Source organism: Elephas maximus, chromosome 15 (genome assembly GCF_024166365.1).
Source record: "Elephas maximus indicus isolate mEleMax1 chromosome 15, mEleMax1 primary haplotype, whole genome shotgun sequence".
NCBI classification, from domain to species: domain Eukaryota; kingdom Metazoa; phylum Chordata; class Mammalia; order Proboscidea; family Elephantidae; genus Elephas; species Elephas maximus.
Genome location: NC_064833.1, coordinates 31,185,410 through 31,201,439, shown reverse-complemented (window position 1 = coordinate 31,201,439; position 16,030 = coordinate 31,185,410).

The window sequence follows — 16,030 nt, the reverse complement described above, 5'->3', positions numbered from 1 at the left end:
AGGCAATGGGATGACATATATAAAATCCTGAAGGAAAAGAACTGGCAACCAAGAATCATATATCCAGCAAAATTGTCTTTCAAAAACATAGGCAAAACTAAGACATTCCCAGATAAGCAGACTCTAAAGGAATTTGTAAAAACCATACCAGGCTTAAAAGAAATATATGAAGAAGTCCTTTGGATAAAGAAACAAGGACATCAGACAACAACCTGTGATAAAGACACATGACAACATCACAGAGATACCAACCCAGCTAAAGACTTCACAAAAGTAAAATAAAGCAAAAAAAAAAAACAAAAAACTGACTACAGGAAACTAGAGGAGTTAAGCTGCAAACTATAACAACTTCAAAACAAGGCGGAGAATAAAAGATCTAGTTACGGAATTTAAATATAAGGAAGAAGTCAAGGTAATTTCAAGATATAGCAGGCTCTTCTAATTTTAAGAGGATTAAGGTAAACTTCAGGGTAGCCACAAAGAAAAGTAATAAATCTACTCACTAAAAGAAAGAAGAAAATCCCAAACACTCAGTAAACCCCAAAACAACAATGATTGATAGGTAAAGAAAATCCATATAGAAAAATAACTCAGTGAAGATAATTAAGAAGAAAGAAGCTGTTAACACCAAAAAAAAAAAAAAATAATAAATAAATAAAATAAGGCATGACAGCAATGAAAGCATACCCATTGTTAGTCATACTGAATACAAATGGATTAAATGCACCAGTCAAGAGACAGAGAATAGCAGATTGGATTAAAAAAAAAAAAAATTGAACTATCAATATGTTGCCTACAGGAGATACTCTTAGACACAAATACAAAAACAAGTTAAAAATCAAATAGAAAAAATACATTAAACAAACAGTATCCAAAAGAGAACAGGAGTAGTGTCGTGGTTAAGATTTTGTGTCAACTTGGCTGGGCCATGATTCTCAGTGTTTTGGCAGTTGTGTAACATTGTGATCACTTTCCTGTTGAAATTTGACCTGTGATCACCCCCATGATGGAACCTGCTGAGTGGTACTGGTGGAGGCAGGGACTGTGGTGGCTTACCACCCTCTCAGCCTTCATCTCTCCACCTTCTGTCTCCTACTTCCTTCCTGCTCACCTTGCAAAGGTTGTTGGCTTGTTCTGGATCCAGCAGCTGTCTCTTGTCTGACCTCTGGTTCTTGGGACTTGAGCTAGCAGCTTACCTGTCCATCTTGGAGTTCACTGATCTTCACAGCCTGTGAGCAAGAGTCCTGCTCCCTAACCTGCCTATCTTGGATTTGCCAGCCCCTGCAGCTAAGTGACTTAGAATAAACCTTGTGGTCTTGTCTGCCAACCTTGGGGACTCCTTGACTGTCACAACCTAAGAGCGGGATCCCTGCTCTCCAATCCGCTCATCTTAGGTTCACCAGCTTCTGAAGTTCCGTGAATTGAGAAAAGACTATCTTTATCCAAGGACTTGGGACTTCCAACCCCTACAATCGTGTGAACTGTTCCCTTAACGTAAATCTCTCTATATATCTTTATATGCATTACTGGTTTTGCTTCTCTAGAGAACCCAGCCTAAGATAAGTAGCAATAATAATCTCAGATAAAATAGACTTTAATTCTAAATTCATTATAAGATACACAGAAGGGTATTATATAATGATTAAAAGGTCAGTTCACCTAGAAGACCTAAAAATTAGTAAATATTTATGCACCCAGTGACAGAGCTTCAAAACACGTAAAACAAACTCTAATAGAATTAAAAAGAGAAATAGACTTTTCTACAATAATATTAGGAGACTTTCACACACCACTTTGACAATGGACAGAACAACCAGAAAGAAACTCAATAAAGATACAAAAGATCTAAATAACTTAAGAAACCAACTTGACTCATAGACATATAGAGAACACACCACCCAACAGCAGCACAGTACACATTCTTTTCCAACACATTTGGGTCCTTCTCCAGAACAGACTGTATTCTAGGCCACAAACCGAGCCTCGATAAATTAAAAAACATCGACATAATACAAAGCATCTTCTCTGACCATAATGCTATAGAGCTAAAAATCAATAACATAAAAAGTGAGGAAAAATATTAAATACATGGAAACTGAATTAAAAACTACTGGTGGAAACCCTGGTGGTGTAGTGGTTAAGTGCTACAGCTGCTAGCCAAGAGGTCAGCAGTTTGAATCTGCCAGGCGTTCTTTGGAAACTCTATGGGGAATTTCTACTCTGTACTATAGGTTCGCTATGAGTTGAAATCGACTTGATGGCAGTGGGTTTGGTTTTGTTTTGGTTTGGGTTACAGAAGAAATTAAAAATGGAATAAAAAAATCTTAAAATCAAATGAGAATGAAGACACAACATACCAAAATCTCTGGGACACAACAAAAGCACTGCTCAGACAAAAATTTTATAGCAATAAGCGTACACATCGAAAAAGAAGAAAGGTCCAAAATCAATAATTTAACTTGACAACTTTAACAAACAGAAATGGACCAGCAAAAGAAGTCCACAGTCACCAAAAGAAATGAAGTAATAAAGATAAGAGCACAAACTAATGAAATAGAAAACAGAAAAGCAATAGAAAGAATTAGCAAAACTAGAAGTTGGCTCTTTGAGAGGATCAAGAAAATTGACAAACTACTGGCCAAACTGACAAAGGAAAAAATTGAGAAGATGCAAAGAAGCAAAATAAGAAATGAAATGGAATCATTACAACAGAACCTATGAAAACAAAGAGGATCATAACAGAACATAGGCAGTCCCTGGGTTAAAAAAGAGTTCTCTTCCTGTGTCTTTAAGTCAAATTTGTAGATAAATTGGAACAAGTGCAGATGGGTCTTATTTAGCCTTACTTTAATGCAAGAAAAGGCTAGAAGCCTTTTTAATGATTTAGAAGCTGCTTTTTATGCAGCAAGTGAAGGTGACTGTGATGAAGACTTTGTTGCCAGTAGGGGTAGGTTCAATTGTTTCAAAGTGAGAGCAATTTATATTTACATAACTTTAAAAAGCAAGTATGAGTTTTTCCTAAGTCAGATAATTATACCCCAGAGACTGCCTCTGTTATGAAATATTGTACTCTTAACAAATTTGAAAAACTACAAGAAATGGACACATTTCTAGAAGCACACAATTCACCTAAACTAACACAAACACAGGAAGAAAACCAAAAAAGACCCATAACAAAAGAAGACTGATGAAGTCATTAAAAAGCAAAAGCACACAAAAATAAATAAATAAATACAGCCTAAATGCTCACTTTCTGTGAAGAGTTGACACCAGTTCTATTCAAACTATTCCAGAAATGTATAATCCAGTATGACCCTGTTTCTAAGTTAGGCAAAAATATAAAAAAAAAAAAAAAGAAAGAAAATTACAAATGCATATCCCTCAGGAATATAGATGCAAAAATTTTCAACAAAAAGCTAGCCAAGAAAATACAACAGCATACCAAAAAAAAAAATAATACATTACAATTAGGTGGGATTCATACCAAGTATGCAAGGAAGAAGGCACTCATCATTTCTCAAGCTGAAAAAAAAAAAAACTCTTTGCTGTCGAGTCAACTCTGACTCATAGCGACCCTATAGGACAGAGTAGAACTGCCCCATATGGTTTCCAAGGACCGCCTGGTGGATTTGAACACGTCGACATTTTGGTCAGCAGCTGTAGCTCTTAACCACTACGCCACCAGGGTTTCTCAAGCTAAAAGAATGAAGAAAAAAATTCAAGCCTCAAGTTGCAATATTGAAGGATTCTACAAGGAAGATATTGAACGATGCAAGAAGCATCAAAAGTAGATGGAAGGAACACATACAGTCACTGTACCAGAAAGAATTGGTCAACATTCAACCACTTCAGGAGGTAGCATATGATCGAGAACAGATGGTATTGAAGGAAGAAGTCCAAGCTACGCTGAAGGGAATGGCAAAAAACAAGGCTCTGGGAATTGATAGAATACCAATTGACATGTTTCAACAAACGGATGCAACACTAAAATTGCTCACTCCTTTATGCCAAGAAATTTGGAAGACTGTCTTGGTTATCCAGTGCTGCTAAAACAGAAATGCCACAAGAGGATGGCTTTAACAAACAGAGGTTTATTCTCTCACAGTCTGGTAGGCTAGAAGTCCAAAGTCAGGGGGTCAGCTCCAGGGTAAGGCTTTCTCTGTCAGCTCTGGAGGAAGGTCCTTGTCATCAATCTTCCCCTGGACCAGGAGCTTCTCAGCACAGGAACCCCGGGTCCAAAGGACACACTCTGCTCCTGGCACTGCTAACTTGGTGGTATGAGGTCCTCTCTCTCTGCTTACTTTCTTTCCTTTTAGCTCTTGTAAGATAAACAGTGGTACAGGCCACACTCCAGGAGAAGTCCCTTTACTTTGGAACAGGGATGCGACCTTAGTAAGGGTGTTACAATCCCACCCTAATCCTATTTAACATAAAATTACAATCACAAAATGGAAGACAACCACACAATACTAGGAATCATAGCCTAACCAAGTTGACACATATTTTGGGGAGACACAATTCAATTCATGACGCTGGCCAACAAATCAGAAGAGATCCATATTTATGCCTATTCCCAAGAAAGGTGATCAAACTGAATGTGAAAACTATTGAACAATATCATCAATATCACACATAAGTAAAATTTTGCTGAAGATCATTCAAAAGTGGCTGCAGGAGTACATGGACAGGGAACTTCCAGAAGTTCAAACCAGATTCAGAAGAGGACATGGGACAAGGAATATCATTGCTGTTGTTGATGGATCATGGCTGAAAGCAGAGAATATCAGAAAGATATTTACCTGTGCTTTATTGACTATGCAAAGACATTTGACTGTGTAGATCATGACGAATTATGAATAATATGGCAAAGAAGGGAAAACCTAGAACGCTTAACTGTGCTCATGAGGAAAATATACACATACCAAGAGACAGTCATTCAAACAATACAAGGGAATACTTTCCAGATTTAAAGTCAGGAAAGGTGTGTGTCAGCACTGTATCCTTTCACCATACTTATTAATCTTTCTTCTGAGCAAATAATCTGAGAAGCTGGATTATAGAAGAACAGGGCATCAGAATTGGAGGAAGACTCATTAACAACCTGTACTATGCAGATGACACAACCTTGCTTGCAGAAACTGAAGAGGACTTGAAGCACTTACTGATGATCAAAGACCACAGCTTTCAGTGTGGATTGCACCTCAACATAAAGAAAACAAAAATCCTCACAACTGGACCAATAAGCAACATCATGATAAATGGAGAAAATATTGAAGCTCTCAAAGACTTCATTTTACTTGAATCTACAATCTATACCTATGGAAACAGCAGTCAAGAAATCAGACATATTGCATTGGGAAAATCTGCTGCAAAGAAAATGTTAAAAAGCAAATACATCTCATCGAGGACTAAAGTGCACCTGGCCCAAGCCATCGTATTTTCAGTCACCTCATATGCCTGTGAAAGCTGAACAGTGAATAAGGAAGACTGAGGAAGCATAGATGCATTTGAATTATGGCATTGGCAAAGAATATTGAATAAACTATAGACAACCAGAAGAATAAACAAACCTGTCTTGGAATAAGTACTGCCAGAATTCTCCTTAGAAGAGAAGACGATGAGACTTAGTCTCACGTACTTTGGACATATTACCGGGAGGGACTAGTCTGTGGAGAAGGACATCACGCTTGATAAAATAGAGGATTAGTGAAAAAGAGGAAGCCCTCAATGAGATGGATTGATGCAATGGCTCCAACAATGCAAACAAACATAGCACATTTGTGAAAATGGCACAGGACTGAGCAGTGTTTTGTTCTGTTGTACGTAGGTCCCTGTGAGTTGGAACTGATCCAATGGCACCCAATTACAAATAACAATAACAAGGAAAACTCCAAATAGGAAATAAAGAAAACAATGCCATTTACAATAACCCCGAAAGGATAAAATACCAAAGAGTAAATCTAACCAGGGACATAAAAGACTTACACAAGGAAAACTACAGAACACTACTGTAAGAAATGAAAAAAACCCATAAAAATGGAAAAAAAAAATCATGCTCATGGATTGGAATACTCTGAAAATGTCAATACTACCCAAAGCGATTTATAGATATAATGCAATCCCGACCCAAATCCCAACCACATTCTTTGATGAAATGGAAAAACTAACCTCCAACTTTATGTGGAAAGGAAAGAAGCCCCGGCTAGCTAAAGCTTTATTGAAGGAGAAGAACAAAGTAGAGGGCCTCACAATTCCCTATCTCAGAACTTACTCTACAGCCACAGTAATCTAAACAGCCTGGTATTGGCAGAATGACAGACACATAGACTAATGGAACAAAACTGAAAATCCAGATGTAAATCTATCCAAAGGGTTGAAGTCCATTCAACGAGGAAGGAATAGTCTCTTTAACAAATGGTTCCACCAAAGCTGAATATCCATTTGCCAAAACTGAAACAAGATCCATACCTCACACCATACATAAAATCTAACTCAAAATGGATCAAAGACCTAGATGTTAAACCTAAAACTATAAAGTTCCTGGAAGATAACATGGGGACAAAGCTAGGGCTCCTAATTCATGACATAAATACACTATCAAACATAACTAAAAATACAGAAATACCAGAATATAAACTAGATAAAAGGAACCTCCTAAAAATTAAACACATTTTTATGTAAAAAGATAACCTACGGACTGGGGGGGGTGGGGACAAAAACTTTGGCAACGACATATCTCACAAGGGTCTAATCTCTAAAACACCTCAACACCAAAACCTAAATACCTCAACAGTAACAAGACAAACAATCCAATCAAAAAGTGGACAAAGGACATTCAGACATTCGCTAAAGAAAACATTCAGGCAACTAACAAACACATGAAGAGATGCTTGTGATTATTAGCCATTCCAAACCCAAACCAAACCTGTAGCGGTGGAGTTGATTCCGACACACAGTGATGCTATAGGACAGAGTAGAACTGCCCCCTAGCGTTCCCAAGGAGTGGCTGGTGGATTCAATCTGCCAACCTTTTAACCGCTGCACCACCAGGATGCATTAGCCATTACCCACTGCCATCGAGTCGATTCCGACTCATAGCAACCCTATAGGACAGAGTAGAACTGCCCCATAGAGTTTCCAAGGAGTGCCTGGCGGATTCAAACTGCCAACCTCTTGGATTGCAGCCCTAGCACTTAACATTAGCCATCAGAGAGATACAAATCAAAACTACAATGAGATACCATCTCACTCCTACAAAAATGGCACTGATCAAAAAACCAAAAAAAGATAAATGCTGGCAAGGTTGTGAAGAGATTGGAACATTTGTACACTGCTGGTGGGACTGTAAAGTGGTACAACCATTACGGAAAATGTATGGCTGTTCCTCAAAAGCTAGAAATAGAAATGATCCAGTAATCCTACACCTAGGTATATATCTTAAAGAAACAAGAGCAATGGCATGACTAGACAGATACACGCTCATGTTCATTGCAGCATTAGTCACAACATCAAAAGGATGGAAACAACATAAGTGTCTATCAGTGGATCAATGGACAAATAAAATGTGATACATACCTAAAATGGAATATCACACACAATAAAGAATAACAATGAATCCACAAAACATCTTATAACATTGATGAACCTGGAGGACCTTATGCTTAGTGAAATAAGTCAATCACAAAAGGACAAATATTATATGATACCACTTTTGTAAAGGTCAATAGCTTTACACAGAGGAACCAATATTCTTTGATGGCTACCAGGGATAGATGGGGAAAGGCAGAATCACTTACTAGATAGTAAAACCAAAAAAAAAAAAAAAAAAAAATGTTGCCATACAGTGGATATTAATTCTGGTGAAGAGAAAGGCAAAACACAGTATGGGGAAATCAACACAACACGACCGTGGTAAATAAAGATACTGAGAAAGTACACAAAAATAAAGGACAACTATGGTAAATGCTATAACATACGACAACAGTAAAAACAACCAAAAACCTGCGTGTTACATAGGCAGATACATACACTGTATAGGTATGGGAAGGTGAACGGGAGTTCATGCATGTGCATGTATAAGTATGGTGGTGGGCATATGTATATATGTATTTATATTTGCTGTATATGTATTCAAATACATAAGAGAGTACATAGAAGACACAGTTATGAAAACTTCCTAGACATATCCAAACACCTTGTGGGACTGAGTTACCAGGTTTGAAAGCTCAGTACCACAGTCCCAAGGAACATTTAGGTCAATTGGCATGGCATAATTCATAAAGATAATATTTTACATCCTAGTTTGGTAAGTAGCATCTGGGGTCTTAAAAGCTTGCGAGCAGCCATCTAAGCATACAACTATTGGTATCTTCCCATCTGGATCAAAGGAGAGTGAAGACAATCAAAGACTCAATGAAATAATTAGTCTACAGGACTAATGGCCTGCGTGACCCACAGTCGCCTCTAGCCTGAGACCAGAAGAATTAGATGGGGTCAGCAACCACTACTGACCACTCTGATCAGGGACACAATGGGAGGTCCTGGTTAGAATGGGGTAAAAATATAGAATAAAAAACAAATTCATAAAAAAAGGCCAGACTTACTGGACTGATAGAAACTGGAGAAACCCCTGAGACTGTTGCCCTAAAACATCTTTTTAATCTGAAACTGAAGCCACTCCCAGAAGTCACCTTTTAGCCAAATAATGGATTGGCCTATAAAATGAATAGCGCCCTTGAGGAATGTGCTTCTTCTTAGAACAATCAACTATATAAGCAATCAAATGAGCAACATGTGTCCCAAAACCAAGATGAAAAGGCAAGGAGGGGCAGGGAAACTGGATGGGTGGAAGTGAGGAATGGGAATAGAGCGGAGACATTGTGGGGATAGCAGCCAAGGAACAATTTGTATATGAATTGTTAAATGGGAAGCTAATATGCTGTGTAACCTTTCACTAAAACACAATAACATCTAAAAAAAAAAAAAAATCATCGATTCTAAAGTATCTCATCTGAATACTGTAATAGCCCGTAAAGTACTGTTTTTGAATATAGTCACTGAATAGCATTTAAAAATTTGGTTTTAAGATTAATGATGTTAATAAGTAAAAATAATAATAATAATAATAACAAGCAGTAGTCATGTACAATTAAAATCAATCATTTTGGGTAATCAAATATTTGGTTAAAGTCTGTATCCAATTGCAAACATTGTAATTTATTATGAATGCAAAAATATATTCACTAAATTCATAAGTGAAATATTTTTCCTAGAGTATCTTTTCAAGGTAACATTTTATAATGTGTATCATAGTGTCAAAGTTTTGAATAATTAAACATTAAAGTAATAAACATACGACTGATACTGTAGAGAATCAATGCTCAAAAACTAGAATATTTTACCTGACCAACTCAATGGACATTTTCCAATTCAGATGAATTATAATTCAGCTAAATGAATTGTCTGGGGTGGGAGTAAGTGAGTTTCTGCCTTCTGTGTTAATAAACATTTAAATTGCCACTGAATACATTCTTAGTAGTAAGGTCCTAACCAAACTAAAAAGGCAATTATACTCTCACAGTTTTTTAGTACAAATGTCTGCATTGTGTGTAAATAAACATTTAAATTGCCACTGAACGTATTCTCAATAGTAAGATCCTAACCAAACCAAAAAGGCAGTTATACTTTCAAAGTTTTTTTAGTACAGTGAGAAAAAAATCCTAAAGAAAAACTTAAAATTGAGATATTATACTTAAAATCGAGGTATGATACATTGTTGAAATCATCATCTTGGGAATGTATAGAACTAAATTATTTAAAAGAATTACTCCAGTTCATGGAGATTAGGATAAAATTAATGCTTAAACATAGAAAGTAAAATCTTTAAATGTTTTATTAAACAAGGGAGAAATATTTTACCAGAGTCATATTCAATCTGCATTTATTTTCTCCAGAGCTTCTACAACCACGAGGATGGTACGTATTAGAAGCACACAGAAAGAGAGAAAACAGTTACAGTTGATTTCATGGGAAAGTGTAGTAAAAATTTCATTGTCTATAATGAGGAAAACAGTACCGCCATCTTTTGAAAACATTTAATACCATAAAAGGAATGGTTTTGGTTGTTTTGTTTATTATTTGTTTGTTTTTAATAATGACAAATGAGGGGAGGGAATAAACTGGTTAAGAAGCTGGTCTAAAATCCATTTGCCAATTTTAACGCGTGGTGCACTCCCAGGAAAAACAAGGAGGCAGCTGACTGTCTAGTCTCCTTGTAAATGTGCTCATGACAGACTTTCTGGTGAATATCTTACCTTAACAGTTGCTGTTTTTTTTCTTCTCTTACTCCTAGTGATCCCACGTGTGTTCGAATAACCAAAGTCTTTTTGTGAGCAGGAGAGTCCCCAAGTGAGGAATGCGTTTTCACAGAAGAGACCTGGTTGTTTAGGATTTCTTAATGTAAAAAGCCTGAAATCTAAGAAATAATAGGACATGTATCTCTGGAGAATATCATGAGAACTATGTAAATGTCTATGATGGCTAATTTTATGTGTCAATTTTTGCTAGGCTATAGTGCCCAGTTTTTTAATCAAACACTAATCTAGGTGTCGGAGCTCTGGTGGTGCAGTGGTTAAGACTTCAGGCGGCTAACCAAAACGTCGGCAGTTCGAATCCACCAGTCGCTCTTTGGAAACTCTATGTGGCAATTCTACTCTCTCCTATAGGGTATCTATGAGTCTGAATAGACTCGACAACACCTAACAACAATAACAACAACAATCTAGGTGTTGGCTGTGAAGGCATTTTGTAGATGTGGTTAACATCTAAATTGGTTGACTTAAGGTATTTTTAAAAATTACTAGTAATGTTTGATTTGGGTTAAGGTTAATGGATCTTATCCAGCTAATTTGTTGAAAGTCTTAAGAGCCAGAACTAAAGTTATCTGGAAAAGAAGAAACTCCACCTCAAGACAGCAGTGTAAAAACCTATCTTAGCTCCCAGCATGCTGGCCTGCCCTATGAATTTTGGACTTATCAGCCAATCGGTGTAAGCCAATCCTCAAAATAGTCTCTGTCTCTAAATATGCATAAAAAAAATAAACCAAACCCATTTCCATCACGTCGATTCCCACTCGTAGTGAACACATAGGACAGAGTAGAACTGTCCCATAGTGTTTACAAGAATTAGCTGATGAATTCGAACTGCTGATCTTCTGGTTAGCAGTCAAGCTCTTAACTGTTCCACCAGGCTCCAAATATGTATACATATAGGTATAGGTATGTTGTTGTTGTTAGGTGCCCTCTAGTTGGTTCTGACTCGTAGAGACCCCATGTACAACAGAATGAAACATTGCCTGGTCCTGCACTGTTCTCACATTCTTTCTGACACTTGAGCCCAATGTTGCAACCACTGTGTCAATCCATCCCATTGAGGGCCTTCCTCTTTTTCAATGACCCTCTATTTTACCAAGCATAATGTCCTTCTCCAGGGACTGATCCCTCCTGATAACATGTCCAAAATATGTGAAACGTCATCTCTCCATCATTGCTTCTAAGGAACACTTTGGTTGTACTTCTTCCAAGATAGATTGGTTTGTTCTTTTGGCAGTCCATGATATATTCAATATTCTTTGCCAACACCACAGTTCAAAGGTTTCCACCCTCCTTACTCATTGCTCAGCTTTCATATGCATATAAGGTGAAAGAAAACACCATAGCTTGGGTTCAGCTTACCTTAGTCTTCAAGGTGATATCTTTGCTTTTTAACACTTTAAAGAGGTCTTTTGCAGCAGATTTGCCCAATGCAATGTGTCATTTGATTTCTTGACTGTTGTTTCCATGAGTGTTGATTATGGATCCAAGTAAAATGATATCCTCAACAACTTCAATCTTTTTTCCATTTATAATGATGTTGCTTATTGGTCCAATTGTGAGGATTTTTTTTTTTCTTTATGTCGAGATGTAATCCACACTGAAAGTTGTGGTCTTTGATCTTCATCTGTAAGTGCTTCATGTCCTCTTCACTTTCAGCAAGCAAGGTTGTGTCACCTGCATAATGCAGGTTGTTAACGAGTCTTCCTCCAAGCCTGATGCCCCATTCTTCTTCATCTAGTCCAGCTTGTCAGATTATTTGCTCAGCATACAGATTGAATAAGTATGGTGGGAGGATGTAACTCTGAAGTATACATTTTCTGACTTTATACCATGCAGTATACCCTCGTTCTGTCCAAATGATTACCTCTTGATCTATTACAGGTTCCTCATGAGAATAATTAAGTGTTCTGGAATTCCTATTTCTTGTAATGTTATCAAATTATGGATAATTACCAAATTTTGGATAAATAACATTGCAAAGAATGTATATGTATGTGTATGTGTGTGGGTATATGTATATAAACTTATTATAGCTTATTGCTTTTAATTCTCTGGAGAAGTTTGTCTGATACAATATCAGAATATAAAATGGTGATTTCTGTGACCGAAATGACTCCTGTGTAAGTGAAGTGACTACCTAGGCTACAGCACGCTCAACAGGAGAACGAAGAACCTGTGGAACCATGTTAAGGGTCCTGAACCTACCCCTGTTTCATACATACCAAAAAAATTTTTATCAATAAAGAAAATATCAGTAACACTTGATCCTGTAAAGATCTTGGATTTTATGAGAGTCTGATTTAGAAATCTGATCATCCGTGTAGTCTCAAATTGGAACTGTGAGCAAGACTACTTTTTAAATCCATGAGTGATAATCATTTACCCATTTTTGGTAAGAAATTTAAAACATATAAGAACTTTATGCCAAGAAAGTTTCTATCAAAATTATGAGGACAAGTGTGAGTGGGTGGAGGCTGGGTAAAATTTAGAGATGGGATTTGGAAGACATAGGCTTAATTCAAGGAAACTAGCTAAATGGGCAGATAAGAAGTACAAAATTGAAAGGAATATTAGTGAATATTTCTATTTTTTCACTCTTGCTAGCAATTGTGGTTAACGCCAAACCTCCAAATGATCAGGACGAGGTTTCATAAAAAATTCATTTCTGTATTCTCTGACAAGCCTCATCAGCACATTTTCCCATAGGAGCAGTTTACAAAATACTTGTTGAATGAAAAAATATGTGAATATCTAAAGATAGCATTTCAGGCACTGACACTTGAAATTTACCTGTTCCCTCTCCTTTGAAAACCATGAGCAAGTAGGCCAGCTGCAAGTTGATCTTTAACTCAGATCAGAAATGTCAGAGCTTTCACAGTAATCCTTGCAAAGTTCTTTAAATTATGTTTTGGAGTCCGGAGGGAGACAATGCCATAGTTCCATACAGATTAATATACTTAATTAATTACCTAAGACAAGAATTCCCTTCATTGACACAGATGTTTGAAAATTAACAGTAGTGTTCTTTCTCTGAAGTATAATATTAAATAGTTTGATCAAAATGTATCTTGAGGTTGCAATGGGAAAGACAAATGGTTTATTTGATATTCCTAAAATTCTTTTATCTTCAATTTTTAAATATTCCTTTCTGTGTGAGTTAATGGAGAAAATCTGACTTACTGAGATAATAACTTGTGAAATATTACTGCTGAACTGAACTTGTTAAGGCCACAGCTAAAAACCAGGTATGCCATCTTCACATCACACTGGAAGAAATATAAAATATTGATTAAAAATGAAAATACCACATTTTGTCATTTAACAGAATATCTGACACTCAAATATTTTTAAATATATGACTAATTAAATGCTTGAGAACAGATATAAATTGACAACTCTTCTTGTTAAAAGTTTTAGGTGAAACTATCCAGGATAACCTTTGATTTGAATGATAGAAAATAATTACGTAATTATGTTAAGTGCTTGTTATTTAAACACAAAGTAAAATACAGTTTTACTTCTAAGTTTTCAGTTAAGGAAAATTCTGAAAAAGAATAAAGTCCAATTTTTGTTAGAATCACTCTACCATCACTAATTACACTTCCTTTTTTGTGAACTGAAAAATACCAGGGTTCTCATCTCTAACCAAAATCATACACCGAGACTTATAAGTACAACACAGATTCCATAAAGCTCATACACTGTGGGGACTGGAGTGTTTGTGAAAAACTAGGAGAATGACAACTTGCTGTCTACTTATTTAAATACATAATGTTAAAAACACATCTACATTTGATAAATCCTAAACTTTCTGACTCCTCTATGCAGTAAAGAATATTTTGATGTAAGGATTTGAAAGACCAAGATTGACTGAAGTTGGCAAAGAAACAGGAATATCTACTGAAGGCAAGTTCTAGAACTTGAACAAGTTAAAAAAAAATAAACAAACAAGTAAGCAAACAATGAGGATGGCTTTGAAAGTGACTTGAGAAAATTTGGGGGCTGGAAAGAAGAGAGATTTGAGAGAGTTCTTGTGTTAAGGCCTATATAATATTTAGTGGTAGAGACAAATTTTGACTCAAGATGTTTTTGGTTAGCTTATGAATATAATCTATTTTTTGCCTTTTTGTTGTTGTTATTGAAAATATACACAACAAACCATACACCAATTCAGCAATTTCTATATGTAAATTCAGTGACACTGTTTACATTCCTCAAGTTATACAGCCATTCTCATTCTTCTTCTTTTTCTGCATTATTCCCCCTCCATTAACATAAACTCACTGCACCTTAAGCTTCCAATCTAATCTTTCCTGTTGCTGTTGTCAGTTTGATCCGTTATGGATAGTTCTTTAAAAGAGCACAATGGTCAAGGTAGCCATTCTTTACTGATTAAGCTAAGATATTGTTTGGTTTAAATAAGACTTCAGGGGATATTTTTGGCTTACAGTTTAATGATTTTCAAGAGACAATAATTTAATGAGATCATTTAAATTGAATTTTCCATTACTTTTGGATTAAAAAAAAATTTTAAACATGTTGATAAACAAGCATGCTCAACTGTGGAACTAAAATCACATGCACTAATCTATCAGTGAGTATAAAAAAAAATCTCTTTTATAAGACTATATGCTATTTGAAAGCAAAGGAAATATTCATCTTCATATCTATAACAGATTGATGATATTTTCATAAATTATTTTGAATAAATTAATGTTGCACCTAGAAATTTTTAATGTTTTTCTAGGAGTCACAGTATTGTCAAAAAATATAGAGTTGAGGAGGCGGAGCCAAGATGGTGGAATACACAGACGCTTCTGGCAAGCCTTCTTTACAACAAAAAAAAAATTCTGAAAAAACAAGTGAAACAAGTATGTTCGTGACAAGCTGGGAGCCCTGAGCTTCAAAGGCAAGCTTAGAAAATGAACTGAGGGGCAGGAGGAGAAAGAGACTGTTCAGAAGTGGAGAGGAGTTACCAGACCTGAATTGCAGGGAGCCCTCAGGCACCATTCCTGGAGCAGCGGTGGCGGCAGGCTGGTACTAGTGTTCGGTCACAGTTTTCTCAGGGAGAAGCAGCTAGCCACACAGCCTACTCACACTTCTGGAACCAGAGAAGAATGGAACTCTTGGCAAAAGCTAAGTACTTACGTATATTTTATAGCCTCCACTCCAAGTGGGCTTCAGCGGCTGAGTTCCCTGGGCCTGAGATAGGCACTGTTGAGCATATACAGCCATCCTCCCAGCTTTGGGGAAGGAAAAAAATTGGCAACTGGGGGAAAAGATAATTTGCTAGCTCCACTAACCAGGGGAGCTCAGGACAGAAATGGCTCCTGTCCAGGCATAAACCGTCCTTGGACCTTGAGCAACTTTCCCTTCTGCATGGACCTGTGTGGGCCTATTTCAGGAGAATAGGCCCTTGTTGGCAAACTCCAAGCATTTCAGCTATGCGGTGGAGAGGTGGGTGTTTGATGTTTGACATTGTTTTATCTATTAAACAAGGTCCTCACCTACCCACATCAGGGACCTAAGGACTGGTAGATACACTCAGGTCATGCAGCCACCTATGACAGGGGTCCAAAGATAACTGGTACCTCCCAGTCCTTACAACCAAAAACTTTGGGTGCCCATGGTCTGTCTGCAGAACCCACCCACCTGCA